General features: G+C 41.6%; 1 non-coding gene across 1 annotated transcript; it reads right to left on the bottom strand.

The window, feature by feature from the left end:
• Nucleotides 1–2139: 2139 nt before the first annotated feature.
• LOC111982187 (U7 small nuclear RNA) lies at nucleotides 2140–2192 on the bottom strand. The gene has a single exon (XR_002879698.1). It is a non-coding gene; the product is annotated as a U7 small nuclear RNA (small nuclear RNA).
• Between the last annotated feature and the right edge of the window lie 7833 nt (nucleotides 2193–10025).

Here is a 10025-nt window from a genome sequence, read left to right as displayed (position 1 = left end):
AAAGTCAAGGTATTGGAGTGGCCATCACAAAGCCCTGACCTCAATCCTATAGAAAATTTGGATTTTCAGAACTGAAAAATTGTATGCGAGCAAGGAGGCCTACAAACCTGACTCAGTTACACCAGCTCTGTCAGGAGGAATGGACCAAAATTCACCCAACTTATTGTGGGAAGCTTGTGGAAGGCTACCCAAAATGTTTGACCCAAGTTAAACAATTTTAAAGACAAAGACAAATAGTACCAAATACTAATTGAGTGTATGTAAACTTCTGACCCACTGGGAATGTGATGAAAGAAATAAAAGCTGAAATAAATCATTCTCTCTACTATTATTCTGACATTTCACATTCTTAAAATAAAGTGGTGATCGTAACTGACCTAAGACAGGGAATTGTTACTAGGATTAAATGTCAGGAATTGTGAAAAACTGAGTGAAATGTATTTGGCTGAGATGTATGTAAACATCCGACTTCAACTGTATATATATATATATCCATTAACTTTTTTTGTTGTACCCAATGAGCTAGCTCAAAAGTGCATGTGGAGGATGCATACAATTTAATGTGGATGGAGAAGGAAATGCATTGCTAAACAATGACCATCAGGTTGTACCCTTTCCATGCATATTAAATGTTTACACTTTTGGTGACTTTGGTACGCCCCAACCCCAGTACCGGGTCCAAAACAACCACTCAGAGTTTAACAGGTTAAAAAATGTGATCTAAATGGTCTTTGTTTCAGGACACTGAACCATGGCTACTGTTCATTAGAGGTCAAAGTGTTTCACTCCCATGAGTCCAGCCATGACGCCCGTGTCATTCCCACCTACAGTTGTCCTGGCTCAACTAAAACTCCCCACTGCAATATCTGCACCCACAACAGAGGGCCACCGGAACCCGAATCTGCATATAGAAAACCAGTTCATTGACAAAAAATCTATTGCAATCCCTTTCAAGTAGAATACATTACATCTAGTAATGTATGCATTCACACACAACACACTGGACAGCTTAACACATGGAGTGTTGCAATGTATTCAATGTTTTACATTCGGCATGCATTTGTCATGCAACATGAAATAAATATCATGTGGAATATATAACTTTTGCTGAAGCCAAAGTAACACTTCTCTGTTCTACATTATGCGTCAAATCATTCTGACCTCAATAGCTAACTGCGCTCCAACCATTCATTAATATTTATGTCGTTTCACATCGCTTGGTGGATTTAAAATGTTTAATTTGGCTCAGGGCCATTAAACAATTACGCTAAAGTGCCTTATACAGGTAACTGACAAAATAAAGGAAACACCAACCTAAATAAAGGTCTAAATTCAATCAGATCAAGTGTTAAACGTAAAGAAGGCTGCATAGGATTTCTCTTCATGCGATTCCATGCAGCAAATGGCAATGTCGGTTTTAGGTATAATGCTGCGAGCCGCTTGTGGATTTTACAGCTTTAACGCAGCCCCACCTTTGACACCATCAAAACATTATCTATGAGGATTTCTGCTAAAGCGGATCTGATTGAATCAGGCCCAAAGTGTCTTAATGAGGCATTGGGCCACCACAAGCCAGAACAGCTTCGATTCACCCTGGAATTGATTCTAAAAGTGTCTGGTACTCTACTGGAGGGATGCGACACCATTCTTCCACAAGAAAGTCCATCATTTGGTGTTTTGTTGATGGTGGTGGAAAACGCTGTCTCAGGCACCGTCCCAGAATCTCCCATAGGTGTTCATTTGGTTGAGATCTGGTGACTGAGATGGCCATGGCATATGATTTACATTGTTTTCATGCTCATCAAACCATTCAGTGACAACCCGTACTCTGTGGATGGGGGCATTGTCATCGTATGGGTGCATAGCAATCATAGATAAAATAATAGGCAAAATTATTTATACATGACCCTAAGCATGCCCATATAAAATAAATACTATAGTATACTATTGTATAAACACTACAGTGAATACTGTAGTATTTACAGTAAACTATAGTATGAATACTGTAGTAAAATAAAAATTTTAGTATATGCTAGAGTAATTCATGTAATGTTTTTCTTGATTGTAATATACTGTAGAATTAACTGTAGTGTTTTTGCAGACATTACAGTAGTATTTACTATAGTGCAAAATAGAAATGAAGGCTTTCTCCTTCAGGAAACCTACTGGATAAATACTAAAAGAGCACATTTTCCATCTTCTGCAGGCAGGCATTGAGTTAAATGTATTTGACTAATGTGTATGTAAACTTCCGACTTCAACTGTACAGGGGGTACCGGTACAGAGTCAATGTGCGAGGGCACCGGTTAGTTGAGGTAATTGAGGTAATATATGCATGTGGGTAGAGTTATTAAAGTAACATATGCATAGATAATAACAGAGAGTAGCAGCAGTGTTAAAGAGGGGGTTGGGGGGGCAATGCAAGTAGTCTGAGTAGCCATTTGATTAGATGTTCGGTAGTCTTATGGCTTGGGGGTAGAAGCTGTTGAGAAGCCTCTTGGACCTAGACTTGACAATTTTTAGTGCCTTTCTCTGACACCGCCTGGTATAGAGGTCTTGGATGGCAGGAAGCTTGGCCCCAGTGATGTACTGGGCCGTATGCACTACCCTATGTAGTGCCTTGCGGTCGGAGGCCGAGCAGTTGCCATACCAGGCAGTGAAGCAACCAGTCAGGATGCTCTCGATGGTGCAGCTGTAGAGCCTTTTGATGATCTGAGGACCCATGTCAAATCTTTTCAGTGTCCTGAGGGGGAATAGGGTTTGTCATGCCCTCTTCACGGCTGTCTTGGTGTGCTTGGACCATGTTAGTTTGTTGGTGATGTGGACACCAAGGAACTTGAAGCTCTCAACCTGCTCCACTACAGCCCTGTCAATGAAAATGGGTGCATGCTTAGTCCTTCTTTTCCTGTGGACCCACAATCATCTCCTTAGTCTTGAACATGTTGAGGGAGAGGTTGTTGTCCTGGCACCACACGGCCAGGTCTCTGACCTCCTCCCTATATGCTGTCTCGTCGTTGATCAGGCCTAACATTGTTGTGTTATCGGCAAACTTAATGATGGTGTTGGAGTCATGAGTGAACAGGGAGTACAGGAGGGAGAACAGGGACTACAGGAGAGTACAGGAGAGTACAATCACGGCGCAACTAGAGAACATTATCAACCCCTATGCTCTGTATTTTCTGCTGGCTGCCCCACCACCACAGAAAGCTCTGAGCTAAGCTGAAACACCTGCATTTTGGTGCTGACTTACTCAAGAAAGCAATTTTTATTAACTCAATGGTATTTTTTAGTTTTTTTCCATTGTTTTCAAACTGATATGTGACACGTATTAATGCTAAATTAACATGCAAAACAGGCACCCCACCCCCCACCAGAGGTGTGTGATCAGCCCCCTCCTGTACTCCCTGTTCACGCATGACTCCAATTCAATCATCAAGTTTGCTGACGACATGACAGTGGTAGGCCTGATTACCAACAGCAACGAGATAATCTACAGGGAGGAGGTTAGAGCCCTGGCGGAGAGGTGCCAGGAAAAACACCTCTCACTCAATGTAAAAAAAAAAAAACTAAGGAGCTTATTGTGCACTAGCGGAGACAGATGAGGGAGCACACAGACTGGGCCTCAGTGGAGAGGGTCAAAAGCTTCAAGTTCCTTGGAGTGCACATCACTGAGGACCTGAAATGGTCCCACAACGGCGACACCGTTGTGAAGAAGGCACAACAGCGCCTCTTCAACATCAGGTGGCTGACAATGTCTCCTGAATTAGCCTAGTGCGCATGTGTGCCCGACTGGGCGCGCATGCGCACTAGGCCCGAGCTAATTTTCGCTGGTTTTCCCTGGCTAAACTAGTTGGCTAGCTGAGCTATGCTAGTTTTTGTCCTCAGTGCCAAACTTCATAAATACTGCACCCTCAACTTCAAAACTCCTTTACTAGTTATACAATCATGTAACTAAGAAGTTCACTGTATTGTTTTATTGTTTTGTTGAATAGTGATGACTGGTTTGAGATATCTGTCGTAAGACGACAGGTATCGTAAATCGTAAATAGATAAAACACAAGCTACATGTTGTTTATCAGTGCCCAAAATCACTTGCTAGCTAAGTTCCAACTCTGTGTTTGTCAATGACACTAGCAAGTAGTAGCTAACAGGCACATTGAGCAGCCAGGCCACCATCCGATGATCAGGTCAACCTTCTCACTATCTATTACCAGAGTGTGCGTCTGTTTGGCAGTGTTTCATATGAAATCATGTTACAAAACAGGTCGTGGGGGACACAAGATGCTTGTGAATGGGTTTTGGAATATTGACAAGTTGCAGTTGGGATACAAGTGTGCTCTGATCTTCTCAATTCTCAACTGACTGACACTATTAAACACATCAGCAAGTCTTATGTAAGCAAGTCTGAGGCGCTGTGTAATGGGCAGGTCTGTCTCACTGTCTGGAGGTTCTGGCTGCTATGATTGGACGGAGCGCATGCACCTGATAGAGCGCAATCACCACAGCTACTTTCATGTTGGTTGGCACTGGGAAAGTGGGCATGATCATAATCCATACCAACATTCCAGTAAGTCGTGATGAACTCACTTACAAAACTCTGTTTTAGACGAGACTGACTTTATGACCAAAATGATCCTATTTACACTTTGTAGTCAATTTTTATACTAGAATTAAAGTTTCTGACTCATATCAATGCCACATAGGCTGTTTAAAACAGCTGACCTTTAAGGACCTCATATTGTAGCTTATAGATACCCCAACTGATGTAAAAAACTGAAATTAGGCAAACTATTAGAACTATCAGACTCCATGAAACTCTTCCTAAATATTGGTCACATGATTCGTTTTGTATATGGTTTCCTAGAAACAAGGGGTGGCTCAACTAACCTTTTGGCACATTTTACCCCACTCTCCCCTACTGTTGTTTAAAACAATTCATGTGCATAGCTTTAAAAACGCATCCACCCAGCACAGATGAGTCACTGTAGCAAGTAAATTAGAACCTAAATACCTAAACGTCCAAGCTCCATTGACTCCAATTACCATAACAGCCAACCGAAAAAGGGGTAGTGGACTAATTCAATAAGCTTGTGGAGTGAAAATGTAGCAGTAAAAATCCTCCAGAATACTTTCAGTGTGAGTTATACCTGCACTGAGAGCTGGGCAGCTCGGGCAATTGCAACATATACATGATGATTATGTTGAAATTAGATTGATGTAATACCCTGTTAGTCAGATTAGGTCAATTTATTTAAGTTTAAGCCTAATTTCAATGTTTACCACTCTGGTGGTAATGACATGAATACAGTACTGCTTGATTATAATTTTCAAATCAAATGCATATTCCACGGTGATTCCAAGTCACAATACATTGACAAATTAAGTTGAAACAACGTTGATTCAACCACTGTATGCCCAGTGGGGGGGTTTATTTGCACCAACTCTGCCATCCATTAGAGGAGTGATATACTGCACTACCACCCTTACACTCCTCTGCAGAAAGACTCATTCCGATCGGCATTTATTTTACAGCCATGGTGTAGCGGTGAGGGGTAAAAAATGTGACCGTGTTTAATTTATTTAAAAATAAACAACAATAGAATATGAATGGTAAAAACACTGAAATGTAATACAGAAAGTATCAAAACCACACATAATATGACTATTGAGGCACAGTTCAGATCCAAATCTAACATGACCTTTTTCTACTATAGCCACGGGGTAAATCCTTTTGCTGTGTACAGAACAACAATCGTCTCTCCATTTTCCCAGAGCAGAGTTACATGCATTCAGCCACAACCTATTCAGAGCCATCCTCCAGACTTTACTGTACATTGCCAGCTGGATGCTATAAGGAACAGGACAGTGTTGTTAATTAATGCTACAAACAATCATTTATATTATCCAAGTTGGACAGCATGTCTTTTAAGGACAGTTTGCAGCAGTGAGAGATTCTGATTATTATACCCTCCCCAGGAAAGGATGAGTCAGTCGTTGAAATACTCCCCATTAATGACACAATGACAAACCGTTTTGATGAAAGATCTTCCAGAGTTAGTGGATTAAGCACATTTCTAAGCCTCGCTCCAAGGCTTCATTTACATATGCTTCACTGAGGGAAAATTGGCTAAATGTGACTCCAGTCATGATCTTCAACAAATGCTAAATGGAGCGTCGCGCCCTCCACTACCAATGTAGACGGTATCCTTATGCATGGCAAATGGACCATCACTAAATGAAATGGCCCCTAAAGAGTCAAATGTGTGATTAATGACATTTTTGGAAACCCAAGTAAAGATTTATGGATACTGTTGAAAAGTTACCACCTGGTATGTATTGTCTGGTTTATGTCTCCTTCCAGTGGTTGGTTGCATGTAGTACTACTAAACGCTGTCAGAAATAATACATTCTTCATCAAATAATCATTAAGTCTACATGACAGAAAGTCCTTAATCAAAGAAGCTTGACAATGAGCGAAAACAGTTTTGACATGCCAGCCGGACATGCCAGCTGGATCTACAGTAGGCCTTCTATATGCAGGTCAACATGCCAACTTGCATGTTTTTCCAGCTCTGTACACACAAGACTAATGTTTTAATTATTAATAAGTGACATTTCACGCTGATCACCCTATCTGACATGGCAGTGAGCATTTACGGAGTCACTTCAAGCGGAACAGCCGGCGTGAACGTGCAGTAGAGTGAACAAGTGAGGAGCTCTTAAAAACGTCCTTCTATGTTTCCAACCTCAGGGGACAACTTCCTTCTTAGACTGCCTGCCCATCACCAAGAAACAACAGAATATGCAGCATACTTAGGTGACGAGGAGACATCTGCTATCCTGGAATGCTGTTATCTGTTTACCAGACGCTTACAGAACAGCAGGAAATCTTACTAATCCAAAGTATTATTACACACAATACATCCCCCCCGTAGACCTGCCGCTTGACAAAAGTAAAGACAAAAGACACACGTTGCAAATGATCATCTATTTGTACCAACTTTCAGGAAAATCGATGACTGCCTGCACAGGTTAAAAAAATTCTTCCACTGAATGATCCTTCTTCCTCTGGGTATCTTGATGGTAGACAGCACAGCAGCAGATGCATTTGTGCTATGCTGTGCTGAGGTGTGATGGATTGACGGAAAACGTGATATAAAAGCAGCTGGATTCAACTACTAAATCCCACTGATGTCAGAGTTGGTCTGAATCAGACCTCAGGCTTCCATCAACCTCTTTAAAATAAAAATAAAGAAAATCTATATTTTTTGTGTACCCTATCCTCACAATGAAAAAGTACATATTGCTCATCGCCACAGGTAGGCCTACTGAATATTCTCCAATGCACTTTGAAACAGTCTCTACTCACAGCTAAATAATGTATATGGGCGGCAGGTAGCCTAGCGGTTAAGAAAGTTGGGCCAGTAACCGAAAGGTCTCTGGTTCGAATCGACTAAGTGAAAAATCTGTTGATGATGTGCTCTCGAGCAAGGCACTAAACCCTAATTGCTCCTGTACTGTAAGTCGCTCTAGATAAGAGTGTCTGCTAAATGACCAAAATGTTCAAATGTATTTGTTGTAACAGCATTAAATGGCAATGCATCATTATGTCAAAATATATTTTAAAATCTGTGTTTTTACTATACTGGTATCTTTTATTGAGGGTCTGATAACAAAAGTTGATGTCACAGTTTTCTACTAGGACAACTTGAGAAGGTAGCAAAAATCTATGCCACATCGAAAGCTGTTGAGAGACTTTTGTTGAGGATTTGCAACATGGATTAGGAAATGCCTGGAGTCGTTAAAGAAAAACATGATTTATTTGGGGAGAACACATGCCAGCAGAGCAAGAAGTGTGCCACAAATTGTGGTTGCGATATAACTTGTTTCAGTTTCATGGTTAAGAGTGATTTATGAGGTGTATTGGCCCTGGGGAAGGTCAAAATACATACCGGCCTGTGAGTAAATGATTTAGAGCCAGAAGTCACCACTGACCTATCAAATGCGTCAAATTTATTTCATTACATTAATGTGATGTTTCTTCCAGGGCCGGCACTGGGCATAAGCAACATCAGTGGTCACTTAGCCGGAGCCCCTGACACCAAAAAATGTTCAGATATATTTTAGATTGGTAAATTAGTCTAGCCAGCTATCTAAACCTGTAGTAATCATGGACAAATTACTGACTGTATCATGACACAAGGCGAGACTCAGATGCAGACACAGGAGGCAGATGTTTGGAATCTTACAATATTTATTAATCCAATATGGGAGGGCAAGAGAATGGTCGTGGACAGGCAAAAGGGTCAAAACCAGTTCAGAGTCCAAAAGGTACCGAAGGGCAGGCAGAATCAAGGTCAGGCCAGGCAGGATGATCAGACAGGCGGGAAAGAAGTCCAGAGTTAGGCAGGGGTCAAAGCCGGGAGGACTAGCAAAAAGATAATAGCAAAAGGAGTACGGGAAAAACACGCTGGTTGACTTGACTAACATACAAGACGAACTGGCACAAAGAGACAGGAAACACAGGGATAAATACACTGGGGAAAACAAGCGACACCTGGAGGGGGTGGAGACAATAACGAGGACAGGTGAAACTGATCAGGGTGTGACAGACTGGGCACCAAGGGCACGTGCCCAGGGGTCCTGACCTCCAGGGGGCCTCCATTGATTTCGTTAGTCACTCTCACCCAGATATCATATTAATATGGCATAAGTCATGGCAAAATGTCTAGAATTTCAGGAAATTAACTTTAAAACTGCAAACATTTCTCTCCACCCCATAGCAAAACGTGTAAAATTGCAGGGAATTAGCTGTAAAACTGCAACTGTTTCTCTCAACCACATGGCAAAATAAGTAGAATTGCATTAAATTAGTTATATAATTGCCCCAGAAGGCTTGGGCCGGCCCTGTTTCCTACACAAACTCTTAATGGCAAAAGGTGAAACAGTGCCACTGGTCGCCCCAGGCTCATTTGTTATTGTTTTTGTTTCATTTTTGAAAAGGAGCATCCAGCAACGTAATTTTAAAAAATCATAGTACTCTGCTGTTCTATCGCGCATGCAATGATGTCCGTATTGTGAGAGATACATGCGAACAAGCTGGAAATGTGGAATGGAATGGTCCAATGGAAATCTAGCGCAAGGTGTGAGGATGTGTAATAGCCAAGGTGTGAAAACAGCCGGGTGCAACTTTGCTAAACTGCACAGTAAGTGTATCTTTTGTATTTTAAATATTATTTCCAAAGGTTTCCAAAACTGTATTGCTGTGGAACTTAACTTTGTCAAGATGGCGCTGGAGGGAATAGCAGCCGTTTTACGGGCTTCTGACCAATTGCGCTCTTTTGTGTTTTTTTTAGCTGTTCTTAACTTTTTTGTGTATAATGTTTCCGCCATAATTTCCTTTGACCAAAAAGAGCTTCTGGACATCATAACAGCAATCACTAACCTCAATTTGGATGAGGATTTCTACTTGATGTATGAATAGGATGCGAATTATATACTGCTCATCCCGGACAAGGCCCAAATCCCGGACACTCGAAGAAGGAAGAGGCGGCATTATAGAGGCCGGCGTGCGCGATACCTGACAAGACTACGTCGTAAAGCGCCTATACCCTCCGTTCTACTGGCGAACGTGCAACTACTGGAGAATAAACTGGACGAGCTCCGTTCGAAACTATCCTTCCAACGTGATCGAACTGTAATATGTTTCTCCGAGTCATGGCTGAACAAGGACATGGTAAATATAAATGTAGCTGTTTTTCCTATACATCGGCAGGACAGAACATCAGCGTTGTGTAAACTCAGGGGGGTTGTGTCGCTTTGTTAACAACAGCTGGTGCGCAATCTCTAATATTAAGGAAGTCTCAAGGTTCTGCTTGCCTGAGTTCGATTACCTCATGATACGCTGTAGACCATAATATTTACCAAAAGAGTTTTCATCTATATTTTTCGTAGCTGTCTACATACCACCACAAACCGATGCTGGCACTAAAACTGCACTCAATGAGCTGTATATGGCCATAAGC

This window comes from Salvelinus sp. IW2-2015, linkage group LG20 (genome assembly GCF_002910315.2).
Source record: "Salvelinus sp. IW2-2015 linkage group LG20, ASM291031v2, whole genome shotgun sequence".
NCBI classification, from domain to species: domain Eukaryota; kingdom Metazoa; phylum Chordata; class Actinopteri; order Salmoniformes; family Salmonidae; genus Salvelinus; species Salvelinus sp. IW2-2015.
Note: the sequence above shows the minus strand (reverse complement) of the source record. Positions and strands in the feature narration are given on the sequence as shown.